At 44.6% G+C, this 23,927-nt stretch overlaps 1 pseudogene; it reads left to right on the top strand.

The window, feature by feature from the left end:
• The first annotated feature begins 19,133 nt into the window (after positions 1-19,133).
• LOC138807262 (ATP synthase F(0) complex subunit B1, mitochondrial pseudogene) lies at positions 19,134-19,987 on the top strand (annotated as a pseudogene).
• The last annotated feature ends 3,940 nt before the right edge of the window (positions 19,988-23,927 follow it).

Genomic DNA, 23,927 nt, shown 5'->3' with positions numbered 1-23,927 from the left:
TGGATGTCCCTGCCAGGTGGTTGGAACAGGGTGGATTTCTAGACAGGAGTTCCTGTTGGGTCTCGTTCTCATGGCTAATTAAAATCTCCAGGTCATTGGTTACTAATTTGTTGGTTCTTTTATTTTATTAGTATTATTATTATCATTACATATGGGCCTTCTGAAGACCCAGGAGGGAGGGAGGAAGGGGGGAGAGGGGGAGGCTGTGTTATTGTTTCTCTTATCTGATTGGGGTATAGGGCTCTAGCAATCTTCTTCTAAGTTATCACCTCTGCCCCATTCTCATTCCGAGATGTAGGAATCTTGGTACCAGGGCCCAGAAGGACCATCCTAAGAACTTAAAGCCCAGGGGAACCAGGCTTCCTTACATGTAACTGTGAGGGAATCGCTGGCCACTGGGCAAAACTTGTCTTTGCAAAGGGGAAACACATAATTCATTACCGTCTACCTGCTTGCCAGTCAGCTTCGCATGAAGAGGGACCAGGTGGGAGGGAAATGCTGACTCTTCTTATTTTTTCTTTTCTTAAGAGCATGTTCAGGTGGAAAATCTGAGCACTGTGTTTGGCGTCAGGAGATTGGAGTCTGAGCCTGGGTGCTGCTTGTATGAATGTGGGAAAGCCATCTGAATTTTCCAAACCTCGATTCCTTTATCTGTAGAACTGAAGTAACGTTACCTCTCTCACTATCTACTTCAGAGGACAGGCAAGGGGGAGTGTTGAAAGGACAACAGAAAATTGAAACTTCAAGATACTTTTTAAATTAAAAATAATATAAAAAAAGGACAATAAAAACTAAAAAAATTGTAAAACACAGCAGGCTATTACATTGACTCATGACGAGTAACCAAAGGGGGCTATAAATTGACAACTTGATCTCAAAGAAAGACTCTCTCTCTTTCTCTCTATATTCTGTAATGTGTCCTCTTAACTTCTGTTCTTGGGGCCTTTTGCTAAACATGGTGAATTATTGAATAGGACAATCACAGATTGCCTATTTCATTGACAATCTCCTGGTGAGTTGTTGGATGACTTTATCTGGACCACAGAAATTTCTAGAGCATGTAGAGCTTTAGTTACACGCTCTATTATTATTATTATCATTATTATTATTGTCAATCATGAGGCTTGAAACTCTGGGCTTGGGCGCTGTCCCTCAGCTCTTCAGCTCAAGGCGAGCGCTCTACCACTTGAGCCACAGTGCCTCTTCCGCTTTTTTGGTGATTAACTGGAGATAAGAGTCTCACGGACTTTCCTGCCAGGGCTGGCTTTGAATTGTGCTTCTCAGATCTCAGCCTCCTGAGTAGCTAGGATTACCGGCATGAGCCACTGGCGCCTGGCAAATTATTTTTTAATTAATTTTTTTTTCTGTGAAGGAGAAGCCACGAGTGGCTTCCAGGGCTCTGCTTTTGTTTGTTTGTTTTTTCTAGAAGCCTGTGGCCCCAACAGTGGCTGCTATGGGAATGGAGACAGATCTGAACAGGCTGATGAGCAGCAGGTCCAGCACCAACCACAAGAAGAACCTCAGGCCAGCTGCCAAGTTTCAGCCAGGAGAGAACATCTCTCCTAGGGTTTATAACCCTGCAAAGGAGGAGTCAACAATGGAAAGCCCTCCACACCCTCCACACCACAACATTACTCATGAACACCTTGCTGTTAATTAACAGCGGGAAATACCACAGTTATTGCATTTTATCCACCACTCTCTTAGGAAGGGACTCTGAGACACCAGGCAGGGGGATGGAGATGGGGAGGGGGGTGCTTATCTTTGCAAAGTTTTGGATGTCCTTCAGAGAGCTGAGTTCTGGTGAACCTGATAGGTTGGTTGCTCATCAAGGGATAGGCGGATGGAAGCCCGCTTTGATGGTCCATCCTCTTGCAACAAATGTGTAGGTATTTGGCCATGACTTTTCTGGAAGTTCAAGTTGGAACCTGCTGATCTTTGAACACACCGGAGCAAGTGCTTATTTGATATAAACAAGTCTCCAATCGTCTGTGAGCCTCCCTGCTTCCTGAGAAGGCCTCTTCATCTGCTGTGGACACGTGGGCCTTCTCTTGTCCCATTGCTTGGAAGATCTGACTCAGGGAGTATGTTTCAGTTCTTCACAACAGCTGGGTCTTCCTTATGGACAATAGAAAGGTCTCCATTGAACGTTCCCATTAGATATGGCAAGCAACCGACTAAGATCCTTTTTCATATCCAACATTGGGAGATGAAGATGAATGGGTCAAGAGCTTGACCTTCAAGAAATCACAGTCCAGGGTGGTAGATGGATGGGTTAGAGGTTTAATCACAAGGTTTAAGCAGGAAGTAAGGGTGGTGGGAGGTCCGAGGTGCCGAGGGAAACCGGGAGGGAAGGCAATCATTTTCCAAAGTGAGGGAATTTGAAATAGAAATCAAGTTTTACAGGCTGAATAAGAGTTGTTATGGACAAGGTGCTTAGGTGTACCAGAGAGAGATGCTCATGCAAAGATCTTAAGGTATAGAAGAACAAAGCATGTTCCATGCAGTGAGAACAAGTAAAGACTAATGGCTGATGCCAGGTAGCATATTTCTGGGTTTTCGATTCTTATTTCCCTGTGGAATTTATATGCTTTTGGTTCAGCCTATGTTTTCTGCATATGGTGATGTGTTTGTAATAACATATGGAGCCAACATTCTTGTGCCTACCACACACTATTCTATTTTCCTACTTGTTCTTCTCCCCTCCAAGTGCATGTCTTTCTTAGTGTCCACTCAGATCTATTGCCTTTGAAGGCAATGAGTTGAAATCCTGCCCTTTCCACATTCATCCCAATTCTCAATTTACTCTCTTTAATTGGTGTCTCTGGTTGGATGGAGTTGGAGGCCGAAAGGATGCTTGGAGCAGCTTCTCTGCTCATGGCCCACTATCCTTCTACATCTCCCATAGGACAAGTGTCTCCATCTTCTAGTGACAGGCCCTCCCATTCTATGGGAGAAGCTTCCCAGCTCCTTCACCCTCCACTTTGCATGTCCTCTGCATTCTCCACTGGCAGCGCACTCAAAGTATCCTTGGTGAGATCAACACAGGCTTGGTGAGATTTCTTGGCAAGAGAACTATAGGATTTGTCAAGTTTCATGAAGTGTTTCTGATTCACTCATTCAGTCTCTCCCTTCCCCATTGGTACCAAGGGCTGTGGCTCTGATGCCACACTATTTGAGACAAATGACACCCATTGCCTTGGATTATATAGTCACAGGACCCCAACCTGTTGGCTTTCATTTGGGGATCTGGGTTTCCTGTTATCTTGGCCACCTTCCACAAAGGGAGCTATATCCACCCCAAACCACATGGCCCTTTGAGAGGGTTGCATAGTCCGTTAGCCTAGAGCAAGCTAAGGTCCCAGCAAGGATGGAGGCAGCCTCTGAACAGAGACATAGATTCTGAGGAGCAAGGCTGCTGAGGAGAAGGCACTCTGGAGGATTTTCCATGTTTTGATTCCAATTGGCTTTACGGTAAATATTTTATGTGAGCAAGAGACCTGCAAATCCATCCAACATCTGGAGCCTCCCTGGAGACGATGCATTTTATGTTTCTGAACTCAGATCCCTTCACCCACATGCCTTGAAATTACAGGTGTCTGGTCTCCATGGTATTTTTTGGAATGGGATCTATAAAACAAACCAATAGACTAGCCAGCTCGGTAACTGGACTGGGGCTCTGCTGTCTAGATGGCAGCCACCCATTGCTTCTCAGAACTCTTCACTCCTCCCCTCTGCTGGAGCAGAGGTTTCTGTCTATTGAGGCCCTTGCCCAAGCTTCGGACAGTGCTCATGACAGAATGAGCACGCAAGGCATTTTTGTGGGATGAGTGGTTGAATGTTCATTTTGACCCAGACACTACCACCCAGCTGCCAACACCTTGTGAAAAGGAAGGCGAGGTGCTTGTTCTTCCTTAGTTTAATAACAGTCTGCAGGTACTGTTGTCTTTTATATGGCTGCTTAGCTCATTGTGAAGGCCCCATAAATATTAATTGATGGACAAGAAACTCTGGGGTTTGGCTCCAGAAGCATCCAAGGACTATTTTTTTGAGGGAGTTTATAAGAGCAAGAGAATGTAGGATATTATGTTGGGGATCCTGAGAGTCTCAGGGACCCTCCTCCTCTGTCTCCCAAAGCCAAAGCCTGGGAGAAGTGGGTGGGGAGAAACGGGAAGGAAAAGCACCTAATTATATTTGTGGGTTATGTAATTATACCTTCAGGTTCTCACTGGTGGTGGGTTTGAGTACTTTCAATTTGGAGATGCTTTGTTTGCTACCGGGCTTTGTTTTATTTCCGTTTTCTTCATCATCCTGGGTGCCTCCCCAGTGCCTTCCAGAGAGAATTGTCTGAGGACCTGGACTTGGTGCCTATTCCTGACTAAACAGATCTTGCCAGTCTTTGGCAAGAGGACCCAAATCCCTTGAACCCAGTCCAAGCTCTTCAGCCTGTTGAAGTGTCTTCATGGTATTAAAACAGTGTTTCTCACTATCTTGCTACCCCAAGATCAGCAACCTCAGCATCACTTGGAAACTTACTGGAAAAGCAAAGTCTTGAGTCCCAACCCAGAACTCCCAGAAGCTCTGGGGTGGAGCCCAGCAATCTGTATTTTAACGAGCCCTTGAAGGGGTTCTGATGCATGTTGGACGTTAAAAATTGCTACTGTAGATTCTAGAGTCTAGAACGATTCTCAGCCAGGCCATGGTGATGGTATGTATGTAACAATCCTTGGCTAAACCCTACTCCAGACCTTCTAAGTTAGCAGACTCCAAGGGGTGGGAATCAAACAGCAGATGATTGTTTAGTCCTTTTAAAGTTCACACAGATTCTGATGAGGCATCATCAAAGCAGAGCACCATACTACCAGAGTAGGACTTTCATTTGACTGCTATCAGGGGTTGTTCCCCAAATCAAAAAACACCACATGGGAGGTGCAGGGGTTTGGGTCTCCAGATCCCACTTAAGAAAGTAATCAGTTCCTGAACCTTTATTTCCCACCCCTGTACCCTCTGTCCAGGACCAGCGATGCTGCCTATGAATCTGTTGCAGTTGCAAGTCCGTCATCCCGTGTGGGAGAGCTTCAACCCACAGTCCCAATAGCAAATCATTCTGTAATGGTTCCTGTCTCATCTCAACTTGTTAGTATGAGGTGAGAAGCCTGTTTGATTCTGCAGCACTAGAGCCAAAAGACTGGCATCAGGGAAAAGAAGAGGTCATCTACCATACTCAGCCTTACATGCTGTTTCTCCTGGGCTTCCTTAGTGGTCAGATTAATGGATTTCCCATCTTGATGTATAGCAGATCCATCAGGAGAGCCAATGAGGTTCAGGCTCATGGGAATAAGAGAGGGCCTGGGCTTTTGCATTTGGGCCAAGTTACCCAACACTGCTGATACCCATCATCACTGTTTACAGAAGCACTGCTATCAGCCAGGATCTGGCACATGGCTTCTGTAAATAACTAGATAGCAATTTAGACTTTGATGCGACCACTCAGTTCCATCTACTGGGCTAGCAAACTGCCATAGGTAACACAGAAGTGAATGACTGGCGCTCGGGTTCAATAAAACTTTATTTATAAAAATCAGATGGTAGGCCATTCAGTCCATGGTTTATAGCCACAGCAATCAATCTTAACCGTGAGTATATGTTAGGATCACTGGGAGAGATGGTTTGTTTTATTTTGTTTTGTTTTAAGGCCTGGGTCTTACTTCAAAAGGTTTGGATTCAATTGTTCTGAAGTAGAGTCCAAGGTTCTTCTTTTCCTTTCTTCCCTAACTCTCTTCTGAGTTCAACCTGTATGCCAGGGTAGAGAACCACTACTGAAGGTCTTCATTCAGCAAGTAGCTACTCATTCATCATGTTCTCGGAACTTTAAAACATGAGTCAGGTTATATTTTTTTCACATAACACTCCTTGGTGATTTTACCCATGACAGAATTGGTGCCCTGGGCTGGGGCTGTAGTTCCGTGGTAGAACACTTGCCTAGCACAGTGAAGCCTTCAGTTCAAAAATAAAAATAAAAAAACAAAAATAAAAAAAACAACCCTCTCCTCCACACACAAAAAATCCCAGTAGAATTGATATCGATGCCCTGTTTTGTAGTATCCTTCAAGATCTTGCTATTAGAGAGCTCTTTGGCTTTGGCTCTCCTCCTTCCTCTTCTGACACATATAGTTTCTGTCCCACTGTTTCTAGAACATGATAGGCATCCCCTAATGGTCTTTCTTTCATCAGAGAGCTCTCTATTATCAAGCTGTCTCTGTGGTGCTCTGTGTCTTAGAACAGCAGCAGGCATTTCTTTTCCCTGTGAATTTGTGGATTGTGCAGGGCTCAGCAGGAATGACTGAGCATCTGCTACAGGACATGATGTGCTCCATGAGAGATCCGCTGGGCAGGCTCAGCAGGACTAGTGGCAAGCTGTTGCTGGATGCTGATTGGAAGTGTAATTGGGATCTACCCAGGGTCAGCTTCTTTCCATCTGGGCCTCTTCCACAGGCTGGTTGAGCTTCCTTATAACATGGCAGCTGGGCACCAGGAACAAGCATCACTCTTAAAGTCAAGTCCAGAAATAGACAAAACAGCATTTCCTTCATGTATTCAAACAGTCATAGGGTCTTCTCATATTCAAGAGAAGGGAAGACAAACTCCATTTCTCTAAGACAGTGTCCAAAACAACCAACTTTCTTCTCCCGCTGCAACTTTCCCATAGGCATTTCTGCTTACCTTCAAAGCCCCTTGGCCTGCATCTCAGTCATAAATTTCTACTTCACTGGCTGCTGTGGTGTCTTCTTGGTGTCAATTAAACCCCTTAAAGTCAGCCCAAGCAGAGTAGACCCTAATTCCTTCCTCTGGAACATCTTGTTATCCAGATCTGTCAGGAACACCCAGCTGCCAAGTCAGAAGCACCGAAGTCGGCTTCTCCTCCGTATTGCCTACTGGATCAGTCAATAAGTCTTACTGGCTCTACTTTCTTAATGTCCAACCTTGAATTTACTCTCCCTCACAACTTAACCCTCTGGTATTGTTTCAAGAACCTCCTTATTCCAGGCTTGGACTTTGCAATAGACTTCTAGGGCCTCTGTTTCTCCCTGTCCAGTTCTCCTCTTCCAATATCATCCTCTGAGCAGCCAGTGCATTGCTGAGAGGCAAACCCCCACTGACTCTACCTCCTGGGCATGCCTTGAAGTGATGGAAGCCTGGAGGGACATGAAACTTGGGAACCCTGCCAGATTCCTGACTCATAGAAACCACGATGTAGTCAGTGCTTGTTGCTTTATGCTGTCAGGTTTTGAAGTTAATTGTACATTCGCTACAGGTAGCTGACACCTTTGTGTGCCACTGACCTGGCCTTGCCATTTTCCCTGAGAGTTTGAACCTAAATGCCAGGTACCCAATGTAGGGACGATCCAACATTGTGCTAAGATGACCCCATCAGTTTTACCACTCCCTGCTTTTGTACCCTCACCCATCTTTGTCAGCCTTAACCCAGTTTCTAGATGGCGGAAACTTAAGTTTTGGAGTGGCTGTTGCAGTTCTGGGAGGTCTGGATTTGCCCATGGAGCTCCTCAGGCCTATCATGGGGCTATTCCTGCATTCAAAGCAGGACTGCCCTTCAATCAAGGACTTTCTGAACAGAGGGTGTTATCAGATTCCATGTTGGAGCAGAGACTTTATTGAATTTGAGGAAGGAATTCTTTCCATGGGCCCTCTCGGTGGGCAGTCCATCTTTGTTAATAAATGTCTCTCACCTACCAGACAGCTTCAATAAGGTAAACCACCAAGCTGAGGTCACAGCTGTCAGCTCAGTTTTACCAAGACACAGAGGGCCCGTTGGAGGAGGCTCTGGAATTTACTTGCTGTCCTCAAGACATGACAGCCTGGCTGTTTCTTCCAAAGACCCAGCTCCTCTTTTCCAGATTTCCCTCTTCCTTGATTTAAACTTTTTATTCTTTCTACATTTTAAAAATTATTTTTGCTCTCCTTAAGTAGTCGTACAAGTCAACACATCCGTCTGTGACTGCAAGGCACCTTGGTGGATGTCATCCCTTTCCTCGCTCTACCCTATCTCCTCCAACCCCATCCATCCCCTCACTTTACCAGTTCCATTTTCACATGTGGACCAGCAGGAGTGATACTATGTCTAGTGCAACTCTTCAAGTGTTAGAGGGCTAGAGACACACAGTCCTGTGAGTGCACAGGTGTGCATGCATGTCACCTATATGTATTATTAAGTAAAAGAGATCTGTTCTATGGGCCTTTATACTGGAGCTAAGCCTTCCCTGCATCCTGGCCTGCCTTTCCCAGGAGTAAGCTCTACCTTAAACCCAATGATACCGGATTTTCTCCATTTGGCTGACAGAGAACTTTGCTCTCTTGCAAACCTGAAGCTGCCAATCTTGTCTCCCCCTTCCCCCCTACCCCATCCTTACCCACTGCCTCATCTGTCAGTTCGCTATACCTCACCTGTCCTGTGAGGTCTTCTTCCCACCCCCCTGCTCCCCAAATTCCTCCTCCTCCTTGTTTGTGCTTCTGTCTGTCTGGGAGTCATGCAGCCTGTCCTTCAAGAGGAGCCACGATTGATGACCAAGAAAAGAGCCAGGCAAGAGCCCCTGCTCTTCCCGGCTCTGGCAAGAGATCTGCTCATTCCTGTGGACTTATGAAGTGGTCAGCTCACCCTCCCACATGGAGCCTGGCACAGACTGGCCTGCCCAGGGTCGCCTTTCCTCCCTGCAGTCCAGCACAGAGCGAGGTGGTTCTACAAGGTGGGTGGGCAGCTGGGGTGTCTGGTAGGGGTGGAGGCTCCTTTTCAAACCTTCAAGAATCCAGGCAACCCCTGACACTTTTCCACCTTTCCTGGTCTCCCTGCTTGAATTCTGAGTATGCTTTATGGTGTACCTTCCATTCAAATGACGCCTCAGCTCCTGCTCCTAGGAAATGGGTAGTTTCTGCACCACAAGAACAGAACAGTTGTTCCTTGGGCTTTTTCCTGTGTGCTGGTCTCTATTTAAAGGTAGTATTGACTGATAAGATCTAGGATAATCTTTTTGTTGTTGTTGTTGGTCATGGGGCTTGAACTCTAGGCCTGAGCGTTGTCCCTCAGCTCTTCAGCTCAAGGCTAGTGCTCTACCACTTGAGCCACAGCACCACATCCAGTTTTCTGGTGGTTTATTGGAGATAAGAGTCTCACAAATTTTCCTGCCTGGGCTGGCTTTGAATTGTGATCCTCAGATCTCAGCCTCTTGAGTAGCTAGGATTACAGGCATGAGCCACTGGCACCTGGCGTCTAGGATAATCTTAGCAGATGAGCAGAATAGCTTAATTGCTATGTACATATGACCATATAAGATGATACTAAGCGAAATGAACTCCAACACATGAACACAAGAGGTTTTTCTTTGTTGTTGTTGTTTTTAATGTACTATGATGTTTTGTTTCTTTTGTATGTTCTTCCCCCTATGGTATATCTTCTGTTGTTACCGTATTTGATTTTGGTAGCCTAGTATTGTATAAATGTTTAGTTGAATTAGGGAAGGGAAGGGGAGCAACAGAATGAGGAGACAAAAGACAAGGGGAGAACCAAAGTGACAGCAATATATACAAGACAATATGTTGGAAATGATTTGTACAACCTGGGAGTGGGGTTGGAGGGAGGGAAAGTAGGAGAAAATTGAGAGAAGGGGTAACACGGTTGATAAGAAGAGTACTGATTACCTTACTTATGTAACTGAAACCCCTCTGTATATCACCTTGACAATCAAGAAGAAAGAAAAAGAAACACAATGCCCACGTTGATTTGACATTTTGATAAACAACATATACATATATATGGATATATGTATATACATATGTATACAGATTTATGTATGTATGTATTTAGTGAAAGTATATCACAAATATGACATGGGATATATGTACACTATCCATGGCCTTCTGGCTCTATCGTGAAGTCTCACTTGAAGAGCTATCTTGTTAATTCTTTAGTCTCTAGTCTTCTAAGGGTGAGTTTGGAAGCACTTTAGGGAAATAAACCCCTGCAGGTCGAGGAGAAATTACCTTTCTCTCATTCCTTCTTCCCATGGACCTCTCTCACCTCTCTTTATGGGAAGCTCTTGACCAGGACGGTGTTGACTTGGGGTGGTGAAAGGCAGACTAGCAGGGACATTTGGCAATTCTGCTTGTCGAGATGTGTGTGGAATGGTATTGGCATCCAAAGGTTAAAGGTTAGAGGTACTGCTAAATATCTCACCACATACAAATACATCTGCAACATCTCTCTCTCTCTTTCTCTTTCTCTCTCTTACACACTCATACACACACACACACACACAGGTCATTACTCAGCCTTATTTATATGTAAAGATGCACTTAAGAATCTTTGGAATGACCTTTGAATAATGAACTTACAGGTTAACAAACTGAAAATCTGGAAGCTAGAACTTGTGTTGTCAGTGAGGGCAAGGGAGAGAACAGGTGAATGAGAGGGGAAGGGTGGGAAATGCAGTAATTATAATAATCAATGTCCATGTGTAAAGATGAAACCCGGGCAATTGAGGGGATGGGTAGGGTTGGGAGAGATGGGGGGGAGAAAGATGAAATGATGTCCTATACTCACAAGTGGACATGATGATTTCAAATCCCTCTGTACAACGTAAGGATAATAACAAGAAAAAGAATCTGCAGAGTGAGCGGGGCATGGTGGTGCATACCTATGGTCTCAGCTGCTTGGGAGGTGGAGGTAGAAAGATGACAGAGTTCAAGGCCAACTAGGGCCATGTTAGTGTACAACTCTTATCCTTTTCAGATAAGAAATGAAGCAGGGACTGGATGGGTATCCTAGAGGCTGCAGTCCTACCGCCTCTCTCAGAGTCCCAGAAAGACGGGACAGGAAGTCCTCTGGTTTCTCCTCCAAGGTGGCTCTAGTATAACATACAGCAATGCTGGTCCTTTGGGGACCAGGCCCTGTTCTCTGGCTTCCTGCCCTTCACTGCCAGCCAAAGCAGTGCAGTGACCACGGGCCAGACTTTTCCAAAGCTCCCGGGTGTGTTGTGTTCCTTCTGCAGAAACAGAGATGTGGCTTTGCTTGCTGCCTGTAGGGATTACACAGAACCTTCCTTATTATGTTCTCAGCCTATCCTCTGGATGTCTCTTTTCTCCCTGTCCCCTCCGGGAGCAGACAACCTCTAGGCAGAGGTAGCCCTGTTGGGATTCCCCCCTCATTCTGATACCAGGAGAAATGGCCAAACTTCAGCTAAGTGTCCTAGATTTCAAGGTTTCGAGGCCAGTCTTCCCTTCCTTCCTTCCTTCCTTCCTTCCTTCCTTCCTTCCTTCCTTCCTTCCTTCCTTCCTTCCTTTCTTTTCTTTTCTTTTCTTTCTTTCTTTCTTTCTTTCTTTCTTTCTTTCTTTCTTTCTTTCTTTCTTTCTTTCTTTCTTTCTTTCTTTCTTTCTTTCTTTCTTTCTTTCTCTTTCTGCATTTCTGGCAGCTCCTGGGCTTTTCTAACAACGCTCTTGTGCTAGGGATGGGCACTGACAAACCAGCTGTGGGTTCAGATTGCAAAGACAAACACACAACCACCCCCAAAGCCAATCAAGACAAAGGCAAAAATAAGCAGTAAACAAGTGTGTGAAGGGGAATGGGCAGGGGAGGGGGGTGGGAGAAGAGCAGGAGAACCTGGCTTCTTGTGTAAGGAAACAGACAACTTTGAACTAGAAGGATGAAAGGAAAGTGTTGGTCTTACTGATTAGATTTGTTTGTTTGTTTCCCACATCCTTCTGATGCTTCACCTGTCCTTGGAGAGGCAAAATGGCTAATTTGTGGTGACTTGGGACTTTTCCCTTCACCAAGTACCAGGAGCTTCATGAGAGAAATCTTAGCAGGCCATATTCTCCCCCTCTCCTGACCCTGTTTCTGTCTGCCCCTTCTTTGCCCCCCTCCTTCCCCATCTCTCCCTTTCCAAAAGATTTATAGAGCAGAGAGGCTTGAGAACAAATGAGCAGACTTTAGGCTGATGTATTCTGCATACTAATGACAAGACACTGCTTCTGTACCTAGGGGCAGAGCCAGGTCAGGCCAGTGTAGCCGTGAACTTTATTTATGGGCTTATAACTCTGTAGCTGCAGTAGCTCTGTGTGAGCTTGGAACTCCGGACTGTCTCTCTTCATGGATTCATACATATGTCTTTAAGGAAATTTGGGGAGTGGAGGATGGGGAGGAGAGGGCTGGTAGCTCTTTGTTCAGGGTCTCACGGAGTTGCTTCAGTGCGAAATTTAAGCCAAAGGGACAATCGAGACAAAAGGTAATAGAAAAGTATCAGTAATAATATTTCTTCCCTGAGAATAGTGAAGCAGTAGGTTTAAAAAAAAAATAATTCCTCTTGGGCAGGAATTTATTCCGTTTGGTACTTCTGAGTTTTCCACACATTGGTCGATTGTTTAAAATTGTCTTGAATCTTTTATCACAGAATGGATTTCCTACAGGGAAATTACTTAAAACCCTTATATATTGCTAGGGCTACCCTCCTTAAAGCTAGTTAAGAGTGTTGGTTGAGAGAGATTAGGGTGAAGCACTGAACTCAATGCCTGCCAAGACACAACATTCTTTCTGCCTTCTGGTGATCAGTTATAACCAAGTAGACCCAAGTTAACACAATACAAGAAACCACCCAGGATTGTAGGTCTGAGGTCCATTGAAAGGGCTGATTCTGCTTTGTCTGAATGTCCATAGACTTAGCACAAGGACAGAGAGAGTGTTGATGGTGTTAGTCCTTCAGTAAAGACGTGCTGGTCACCAGCTTTGCATCAGACACTGTGTTTGGGGCCAGGGATAAGAACGAGATGGAACATCATCTGTTTATGATGAGCTGAGTGGATGGAGGGGGTGAGAGCACATTTCAGAGCATATGTTGGGCCACTTAGGGTACCGAGCCTGTTCATTGTAAGACATGTCAGTTCTAAGATAAATGTGAGAAGTGGAGCTGTGGCTTGAAGTGGTGGAGTGCTAGCCTTGAGCAAAATTTCTCAGGGACAGCGCCCAAGCCCTGAGTTTAAGTCCCATGAACAACAACAACAACAACAACAACAACAACAATAACAAAAGATAAATGTGTGGGATGTGTGCTTAGATATCAGCCTTGGTATGGTGGGGACTTGGGTCATAATCTCCTGACTGGCAGATGAAGACTCCAAGTACCTGTGGCCTTCAACAAAAGCTCAGAAATGCATGCTGACATCCCCACCTCCAACCACAACTTCCCCGACTCCCCTGTAGAGCTCGGCTGGACTTCACCTACCACTTTTACCCTTCTTAGGTGAAAAATTGGATGAGAGTGTGTGTGCATGTGTGTGTCAGTCCTGGGTCTGAACTTAGGGCCTGGGTGCTGTCCCTGTTTTTTGCTCAAGGCTAGCACTCTACCAGTTGAGCCACAGCTCCACTTTTGGCTTTTTGGTGGTTAATTAGAAATAAGAGTCTCACAGGCTTTCCTGCCCAGGCTAGCACAGAGGCACAATCCTCAGATCCCCGCTTCCTGATTATCTAGGATTACAGGTATGAACAACTGGTACCCTGCTGGATGAGGATATTAAAAAGAAATATTTGAGAACAAAATGTTGCTCATGGAGCAACATTTGCTTATAGGTGACTTCAATGCTCAGTGTCAGTTCATTAGTGAAAGAAAATTATGCAAGATTCTTCAGGTCCTCTTTTAGGGAGTCTACCTTCCTCCATTTCCATCTCTTGTTCTCAGTTTACCCCATGGGAGTCATAGGTCCCCTCTTAGTTAGAAGATGCTAGAAGGCCACAGGGTGTGGACAGCGTCAGAGGACAACTGGGTGCTGATGTGTGTGTGTGTGTGTGTGTGTGTGTGTGTGTGTGTGTGTGTGTGTGTGTGTGTGTGTGTGTGTGTGTGTGTGTGTGTGTGTTGGGAGAGAGGGTAGTCAATGGGGCTCTGAGTTTTGCAGTCATCAGCCTTGTACATAGAGATCTATGGGGCAGGCACAAGCTGGCTACTGCCTGGGGAAGGCCAGCTTGGGCAGAACAGTTTGCAATCCCTCTTCTTAACATGCAGTGGGATGTAGTGGAGCGTGCTGGTTATCCTAAGCTGCGCTGGAAACTGAGATTGGGAGAATCACAGTTCCAAGCTGGATGTGGTAGTGTGTGCCTCCTCTGGGAAGCCTACAATGGGTAGGTAGTCCTCTACCCAAGCAGGATGCAAGATCCTGTCTCAAAAATAACCAGCAAAAACAGGGCTGGTGGCATGCCTCAGCAGCAGAGCACCTACCTTGCAAGTAGAAGACTCTCAGTTCAAACCTCAGACTCAAAAATGAGTCAGCTCTTAAAACATCATAAAGAACAAACAATCCAATTAAAAATGGAGAAAGATATGAAGAGAAACTTCACCAAAGAAGATAGAGGTAGCAAATCGAATATGAGAAGATGCTCAATCATTTTCCATTAGACTGCAAATTACATTGATAAAACACCACTATACATCACTAAAATGACCACAATGTAAAAATTAACAATGCCCAGGATGTGGTGATCCCTCCTCCACACTGCTGTGGGTGGAAACTTTTTAAAAATATATGGAACAGCAACTTTGCAAGCCAATTTGACAGTGCCTTATAAAAGCTAAACGCAGTTTTACCCTCCAATTTAACAACATGCCCTACTGGTGTGAAAGTCCATCCACAACAGAATCTGCATGTGAATGCTTTTATTTATAACTGCAAAAAGCTGACAGCAACCAAGAAATCCTTCAGTATATCAATGGATAAACTGCAGCATACTTATGTAGTAGAATATTACTCAACCATACAAAAAATGAGGCATCAAGCCACCAAACGATGGCTCTTCACTGCTTATTGTCAAGTAAAGGAAGTTAGCCTGAAAAACTATCAGCTTTAAGATTTCAGCTACATGGCATTCTGGAAAGAGGCAAAAAACGTTAGAGCCGGGAAACAGATCAGTAGCTATTAATTGAAGAAGAGGAAGAATTAGATAAGAAGAACTCAAGTAATCCCTTAGTGAAACTATTTTTGGGGTATTGCTTGGATGAAGAGTATAAGACATCAGATATCAGAACACATAGAACTTTACGACAAAGAGTAGGCTGCATGAATATAATTAGAAAATGGTTGAGAGTTTGAGGAATCCCAGGATGGAATGTTGGACATGACCAAGCAATCTAACTGTGCTATAAATGTATGTCAGAGAATATGGTACTGACCTCTGTCGCTTTGGAAGCCACATTGTGATAAGAGTTCTTTTCTTATATGGGTGGATCTGGGATGGCAACTCTGAAACCATTATCCATTTATGTTGTCACTGGATGATTAAACAAGTCAAGGAAGGGCAGGGGGAACCAGGGTTTTCAGTACTGGATCAGGAGATGATGGACCCAAAGGCTGACGGATAGAATGATCCATGAGGCAAGGCTCTAGAGTTGGAGAAAGAATATGAACTTACATTTAGCTTACTATGGGTAGACGTGATTATATACAGAAATACTCATATTGAATCAGAGGTTATTTTTCACACATCTGCATCTTTGCTTCTCCCACTGAGCAATGCCCTAATACCCCAGGAACAGTGCACACACTAGTGCCCAGATCTTGATTCTTAACACCATTTATCAATAGAAAGACCTGGAGAAAGAGCAGATTCTCTAGGAACAGGAAATATTCATAATGAACCTAGAACATCTTCTAGCATCAACATGTATCAGGTTTTTAAAAACAACAATGACCATAACAGAAAGAAATACTCAAACAAAAGAAGACAGAAAACAAAGCCCCCCTGATAGTGTATATACACAATTATGGAGATACATATTCAAGTGTAGCCAGCTGAGAGAGTTTCTGATGGTTAAAACTGATCCAATAAGAAAATAAAGCAATATTTTGTATAATAAGTGAGTTCATGTTGATTAAAAACCTGGCTGAATAAAGAAACAAAGCTCTTTTTTTTTATTTGAAGAAGAATTCAAATAAACTTTGGTTAACCATCCACTCTCAGGAGAGTATATGGCTGCGTGCAGATTGTACATGGTGACTTTTCTTCTGAAGAATGAAATATGGAAAATGAGTGTCCACTGAACACTGGAGAAAATGAGCTGACTGTTCTTCAGTCAGGTGATTCAGTAGACATCAACAAAGAGTCATCTTATTGGAAGGAGACACTTTACAGTCTGTGATCTTTCTCCCTGAAACACTTTGTCCCAATCAATCTAATCATTCAGGAAAAACAATCACACTAATCCCCAACTGAGCGACAACCAACAAAATAGCCTGAGCTATGACCCCCTGGAGCTGTGTTGATGATGGTCAACAAGGAATGGTGCCAAACCAAAGGGACCAGAGGGGACCCAAAGGCTACATGTAATATGGGATCGATCCCAAATGGGATCCTGGAATTGAAGGAGGATTTTGGGAGCAGGGGGTAGGGGAAGGCCTATAGAATTATGAATCAAGTTTGGAGCTGAGCTAATAATAATTTTATCCATTTTTAAAAAAATTAATTGTGATGAAAGGACCACCCAAATGCAAACTGGTAATTATAGGGGAAACTGGGTGTGGAGTGTACAGGAAATATCTGCAGTATGTTCTCAATAACTTAGAGACTCTATAACTATTCTAAAAGTTCTTCAAGGAAATACTGGCAGCAGATTGGTTTTGGCTTCCAAGCTACTGTTTCCTTACTCTTCCCTTTAGACCATTAATTTCGAACCTGAGAATCACTGGAGGAGATTTCTTTACAGCTCATTTTCAAAATAGGTCATTTATATGTTGAGTAATATTATCAAATGTCTTCATCCTACCCCGGGTCCTAACCATTCTGTTGTCGTCTATTGCTCCAAATAATTTTTTTTTAATTAGCTTTCAAGGATTTCTTTTTGTAAGTTCAGTCTGCAAGAAGTATCCACTAGATTTTATTCCTTCCTACACAAGCAATATTACCCTACAAACTTTCTTCTGCTTGCTGATTTTGTTTTCTTTGTATGTGTCCTAGAGATGCAGAGCTCTCTCTCTCTCTCTCCCTCTCTCTCTCTCTCTCTCTCTCTCTCTCTCTCTCTCTCTCTCTCTCGCTCGCTCGCGCTCTCTCTCTCTTTCTCGCTCTCTCTCTGTGTCTCTCCTCTCTCAGTATCATGAACATGCTAGGCAAATACTCTACCACTGAGTCATGCCTCCAGCCTTTGTAGTTTTTTTTTTTAATAGCAAACATGCACAGTTACGAGGAGGTCACAGAATTAGTGGGAAATGAGAAAACATACAACAGAGGGGCTCATCAGCTGCACTGGACAATGATGAAAATGAACTAAGCAACTCAAGGGCAGCGATGGGAGGGAGGGAATGAGGGAAAGAGGGAGCAGCTGACCTAAACAAAAGGAAAGAAATGTACACGTCACCCAATGTGGAAGAAATAGTTGTATTGTTAAAGCTCATAGAATTCACAAACTTTATAGACCACGATAATGACAATTTGCCTCATGAAGGTTAAAATGTGTTTGTGACTTTAACTAAGTATCACCATCTCACGATTCTATGACATTTGTGAAATGCATGTAATCAATCCCAATTAAAAATTATTTAAAAAGAAACAGATGCATAGTATTTTAAGGTAAGTGTGGACCAGAGTTTATTTAATCAGTCTCCTATGGCTCCACATTTGAGTTGTCCCAATCTTTGCTATTACAGTTCTGCAGCAGTGAGTCATCTTGGACCTATGCAATCAGGATCTGGAGTGGAGATCTGCAGTAGATGGATGTCCACACCCGACTTGGAGTGAATCAGAAATTCTTAAGAGTCTTGGGTGGCTTTAGGCTTTTTAAGTCCTCTAGGTAGTCCGGTATGTAGCCGAGAGTGAGCAACGCTGTTATAAAACAGACATAGTCTGGAAAACGAGAGATGACTCTGAACGAGGGTGACTCTGAACCTGGGGCTCACCAGAGTTCATCAGAGTATCCCTGTGCAAGACTCACCCCACAATCCATAGGGTAAAATGCTTTCTCTTTTTGTTTTCATCCTCTTATTTTGTTTCTTTTGATATTTTCTATTATGATTCTTTAAACACAATTTTGATTGCTGTTATAAAGGTGATGTACAGTGGGGTTACCGTTAGGTAAGTCAGGTCAAGAGTACAGTTCTTTTTTGTTGTTGTTGTTTTGTTATTTTTTTTTTTTGCTGGTTGTGGTATAAAGGTGATGTACAGTGGGGTTAACGTTAGGTAAGTCAGGTCAAGAGTACAGTTCTTTTTTGTTGTTGTTGTTTTGTTATTTTTTTTTTTTTTTTGCAGGTTGTGGGGCCTGAACTCTGGGCCTGGGCGCTGTCCCTCAGCTCTTCAGCTCAAGGCTAGCACTCTACCACTTGAGCCACAGTGCCACTTGTAGCTTTTTCTGCATATGTGGTGCTGAGGAATCTAACCCAGGGCCTCATGCATGCAAGGCAAGCGCTCTACCACTGAGCCACCTTCCCAGCCCAAGAGTACAGTTCTTTTTGGACCATGTCACCCTTCCTTATGATTCTTAGTACCCTTAGGATGTGTGGATCTAGAGAGAATGGGCAAATTATTGCAGGTCTAGAGGTCTTTCTCACAGCCGCAATCACCTAATCTGTGTCTGCTCTCTTTGCTTTCCCTCCCCAGCCCAGCCACGGGGAGTCATTCTGAAGTCCAGCAGAGGATGAATGACAGGTCATGGTGAGTACCCATAATGCCACAGGGCGGGGTGGTAGGCTTGTTGGAGCCCACGGGCAGTGCAGACATGAATGACAGGCCCGCCGTTGGAGGGTGCGCATCGCTGCCCATCTGTGAACCCCAGATTAATATTTTGCCAGCCTTGATGAACTTTTCTTTCCTTCCGGCAGCCTCCTTCCCATCTGTAGAGCTGAGGCAAGCCAGGAAGACATGGGTGTTCAAATACAAACTTAACTTTCCTGTCGTTCCTGGATTTCAGCGACTTGGCTCGGCATCTAACACAAGATAGGTTTGGGCCTTGTGATATCATGGGGATAGGATGAAGGGAGTCTACTTAAAAAACAAACAAACCAGAAACAAGAAAAGAAATAATCTTTAGTGAATAATATGGGCCGAGTGTTTACTCGGGGTAATCCTTTTCTAGCTGTATAATAATTCAGCATAAGACATGGTCTCTGGTGGAGGTCACTGGCAATCTGTGGCTGCTGTATGGACATTTGTTGTCCTGGGTGGCAGCCTCCACTGTCAGTGCCTGGCTCCCTGTCTGAAGAATGCAGCCCTCCTAGGACCCGGGGTATTGCAGACAAAAGGAATCTTTCACACTACGCAGCCAAGTTTTGCCTCTCTACCACCTCTTCCTGAATATGGAGGAAAAGTACGTATGGGGCTGATTCCACAGGACTTCTTCCAGTTTCTTTATCCTAAAACTGGTGTAACAGGACCCTATGTGCTTGGAACTGGGCTTATCTTGTATTTTCTATCCAAAGAAATATATGTGATTACTCCAGAGACCTTCTCTGGCATATCATTACTAGGATTAATGATCTATGCTATGAAAAGGTATGGAGCCTCTTTTGCAGAATTTATTGATAAAATCAATGAGCAAAAAATTGCCCAACTAGAAGAGGTGAAACAGGCTTCCATCAAACAAATCCAGGAAGCAATTGATACAGAGAAGTCACAGCAGGCACTGGTTCAGAAAAGCTACTCACTTTTTGATGTCCAGAGGAATAATATTGCTATGGCCTTGGAGGTTACTTACCAGGACTGGCTGCATAGAGTATACAAGGAGGTAAAAAATCGCGTGGACTACCATATCTCTGTGCAGAATATGATGTATCAAAAGGAGCAAGAGCACATGATAAACTGGGTGGAGGACCGTGTGATACAGAGCATCTCTGCACAGCAGGAAAAGGAGACAATTGCCAAGTGTATCACAGATCTAAGATGCTTGCAAAGAAGGCTCAAGCACAGCCAGTTATGAAAATGAATCTCCCAACAGAGATCTCTAAAAACAGTTAACGGAATGGAAATTAGTCTGTGTGCAAAATCTTTCTGTATTGCTATCTGTGGAAATGTTTACCTTTCTTAAAAAGGAAAAGTTCAACTTTTATTTCATGAACTAACTATTGGCCAGTCAAGTTTCTCATTTTTAATTCTGCCTTTTGAGTTATTTGATTGATCACTTTTGAATAAGCAGTTTGCTTTAATTAAAATTTGTTGTAATTTAGGATTATTACCAAGTTACAGTTTAATTTGGAAACTAATTTTACAATCTTCCAATAAAGTGACAATTGAAACAAAAAAATAATTCAGCATACTCCTTTTATATGACAAACAGAGACACAGAACAGTTTAGAAGTTGGTCCAAAAGAACACAGCCAAGTAGCATCAAAAGAAGCAGATCTCAAAACCAGTGTTATCTAACTCCCAGATCCCAAGCTTTCTTCACTACTGCCTTCTTCTAATAGATGTGAGAATGTTCTGATTTCTGTGGACTGGCTCAAAGATTCTTAAGGACTGCCGTCTTGGATAGGATCCACAACCTCGAGGACCTCTACCTTGGGAAGACATAGACATAGCTTGCAAGAGATTATCTGCCCTTATTCCAAAGTTAACTCTCTGAGGGAGGTGAGAGGAATTGCTTCCTATCTCCAATGAAGCCTTTGTAATTTTTTCCCAAGGTTCTTTCCCATAGCAGTAGATTCCAGGATTCTTCCAATCATTCCACCTCGAACCATGTGTGAACCTCGCCTGCTCTAGAACATTCCAGCATCTAGCATGTAGGAATGTTACCTGCATGGTCTCTTGTAGCTTCCTCTACTTTATGAGATAAACACACAGTGACTCCAAGTACTTCCATAAATCATTCAGTGGCATCACACTCGTGAGTAGAAGAACCAGATTCAAAATTCAAGTCTCCTTGAATGTGCCCAGTTCCAGCCCCCTCCCCTACTCCCCATTCTTGTGTTTTCTAGCAAAACTTTTTCTTTCACCCAACGGTGAGTCTCTCTGCTCTCTACACCCATTTCCTAAATACATTCAAAACTGTTAAGTTTCTTTTTCCCCCACCCCACCACCACCAAAGCCAGGGAGAAATAGACCATAGTGGGTGGATGGATGGATGGATGGATAGATAGATGGATGGATAAATGGATAGATATGTGAAGAATTAACCCCAGTTTTCCCCAACCTTAACCGGACAATTTCCAGGCATTAGAATCAGGAGCAAGGAGAGCAAATCAGGAGCAAGAAGCAGAATTGAGAACCCAAGGGTTAATATTGCTAGAGTGGGAAAGTTATCTGCATTGTTGTAAAACAGCTTCCCAGCACTGCACAAGGGGCTATTAGCATGTAAATGTACTTTGCCTCATGCTTTTTAATGTTTTACTTCTCTTAATTACTGAAACCGGTTGTAATTTCTGAGCACTGTTTGGCTTCAGGGAAGCAGTTTCCTCTAAAGGACCTGTCATGGCACCTGGGACAATTTCAGCTCTAATTTTATTAACCAGTTGGATGGACGAGGCATTTTCTCTTGTACTCTTCAGATGGGGAAAAAGAAAGAAAGAGAGAGAGAGAGAAAGAGAAAGAAGGAAAAAGAAAAAGAGTGAAAGGAAGAAGGAGAAAGGAAAGGAAGAAACGGGAAGGGAAGAAGAGAAGGAAAAGGAAAGAAAGAAGGAAAGGAAAGAAGAAAGGAAAGGGGAGGGGGAGGAAGGAATGGGGAGTGGAGGGGAGGGAAGGAAGGGTAGGAGAGGGAAAGGAAGGGGTCCAGGTTAAAGTTAGAAAACTTATCATTTGTCCTTTTTTAACCTACTATCTTCTAAATCCTTGTGTTTGAGACTTGACATTCTCCGTTAGAGATCAAAATGATCTAAGAGAGTGGATAGAGATGAGGGAGCTTATGAAAGATTTCAGATACCAGACCCTGGTTATGAGTTTGCAGTGAAAAACGACTTCAGCATGCCCCTTGGATGGGAACATGATGTTCTCTCTCATTCCAGAGCCTTCTAGATAAGTGCAGACTGTTTCTAAGGGGACTTCTGATCCCAAAAGTCTACTTCCTGAGAAGCATAGATGACTGGGAGAAAGGAGCATGCCAGACAGACAATCATTGCTGCTGCCTCTGGGCCAGGCTGGAGCTAATTTCCCCTTCCTCCTCCCTCTACATGTCTTCCATGAGTCAGTAATTCATACAGAGACTCATTTTCCTAAACCTCCTCTAAGTGCCATTGTTCCGCCACCTCGTATTCTGGGTGTCTTATTTGGTGGTTGTTGAGTCAACGCATCTGGCAGTTTTGCTGTTGGTCATTTAGCTCTTGGTTGAATTCGGGAGCCTTCAGGACACGGAGGAATGACGGACGCACATCTCTTGATGAAGGGAAATGCAATACCTCTGCCATAGCAAAGGCTGGGACAGGTGTATTTCACCTCAGGTACGTCCTCGCTGGCCTGCACCCGCCTTCTGTGGACATCTGCCCATCATCCCCCAACGGGGTCCTGTGACATCCCATGCTGCAGCTTGCCCGTATAAATCTTCTCCCAACAAGAAGTTCATCAAAGCGTGGATGCAAAACAGAAGACAGACTGAGAGGCCAGGACCGGAATGGGATGATTTCTGCGGGAGCACTGCAGACGGAGTCAGGACAGGAAGAACTTCCTGCAATGCAGAGTTCTGCAAGTGAACATGGAAGGGAAGAGAAGGAGACCAAGAGTGATACCGCATAGGGATCCTGGGGCTTTTTCTCTACCAAATAGAGGCAGGAAAAGTGGGAGAAGAGGCAAAGTTTATTTGAAAATAAAAGAGTCAGATGCCAGGGGGAAACTGAGGAAAAAGCCTCATAGCTATTGGCGGGTTGGTATAAATCTCCAACCCAGAGTTTCAACCAGGGGTGAGGTCTTTACCTACCTGCTCCCCAAGCCAGGATGCGGGGGAGAGGAAGGTGGAGGAGGGGGAGAGGGAGGAGGGGGAAGAGGAGAGTGAGAAAAATGAGGAGGAAGAAGAGGAGGGGAAGGGGGAGGAAGAAGGGGATGAGGAAGAAGGGGGAGGAGGAAGGGGAGGAGGAGGAGGGCACAGACTTCTCAGTGTAAGAGAACAAGGAGGCCTGGAAATTGGTAGCCTGATGTGGGTTTGTGGGGGCTTCCCTTTGCTAGCCTCTTCGGGTGAGTCTCAGCTGCTTTCTCAAGAGGAATTAGCTACCCAGGATGAGGAAGCTGAGGGGCTGAGATCCAAGCGATGGGCCTCAAAGACTGATGGTGCGGTTGGCTCCTTGAGTCCTGCATTTGTGTCTTATCTGTTGGTGGGAGTTTGGGGTGGGGGGCAGTGGAGGATGGCTTTTCCTTTCCCTAAGCAGACCTCTGTGTGGGTCTCTGTCCACTCAGTGACACCTGGCTGGAAGGCAGCAAGAAGGTGTCAGCCACCATGTTGCATTCCAAAGACACTGCAGCTCAGAGTGTCGTGGAGATGCCCCAGGCCACCCCACCAGTGACTCAGTGGGACCAATCCTGTCCGTAATTCCTCTCTGATTCCAGACCATTCCTTTTTCCTCCACACTGCCTCTGGGGACCCCAGAGAGAATCCACCATTTACCTCAGCAAAACCAGAGAGAGAAGTGGTAGAGGTGGTGGTGGTGAGGAAGGAGGGTCCCCCTGAAGATTGACTCAGTCCCAAGCGGCCAAGCTCTGCCCACCGCCCCCCACCCCCAGCCACCCACGGACCCTTCCCCTCCCCAGCCATTTCAACTTGTTCCCTTCAAAGAAAACATGACTTTTTCCATTGATGGAACTCACAGGCCAACAATAAGACCCATGGCATTACCCACCCACCCCCTCCCCTCTTCCCTGGACCAGGCTTTAGGGCAGGCTTGCCCCCCCTCCCAGCCCCCACCCCACCTGCCCTGACCTTCCTTTTTTTTGGGGGGGGGAGGTAAACTTTCTGCATAACAATGCCTGGCCCATGGTGGTC

This window comes from Dipodomys merriami, unplaced genomic scaffold, assembly GCF_024711535.1.
Source record: "Dipodomys merriami isolate MVZ:Mamm:240054 unplaced genomic scaffold, mDipMer1.0.p SCAF_42, whole genome shotgun sequence".
In the NCBI taxonomy this organism is placed as follows: Eukaryota; Metazoa; Chordata; class Mammalia; order Rodentia; family Heteromyidae; genus Dipodomys; species Dipodomys merriami.
This window is presented reverse-complemented; position numbering and strand designations above follow the sequence as displayed.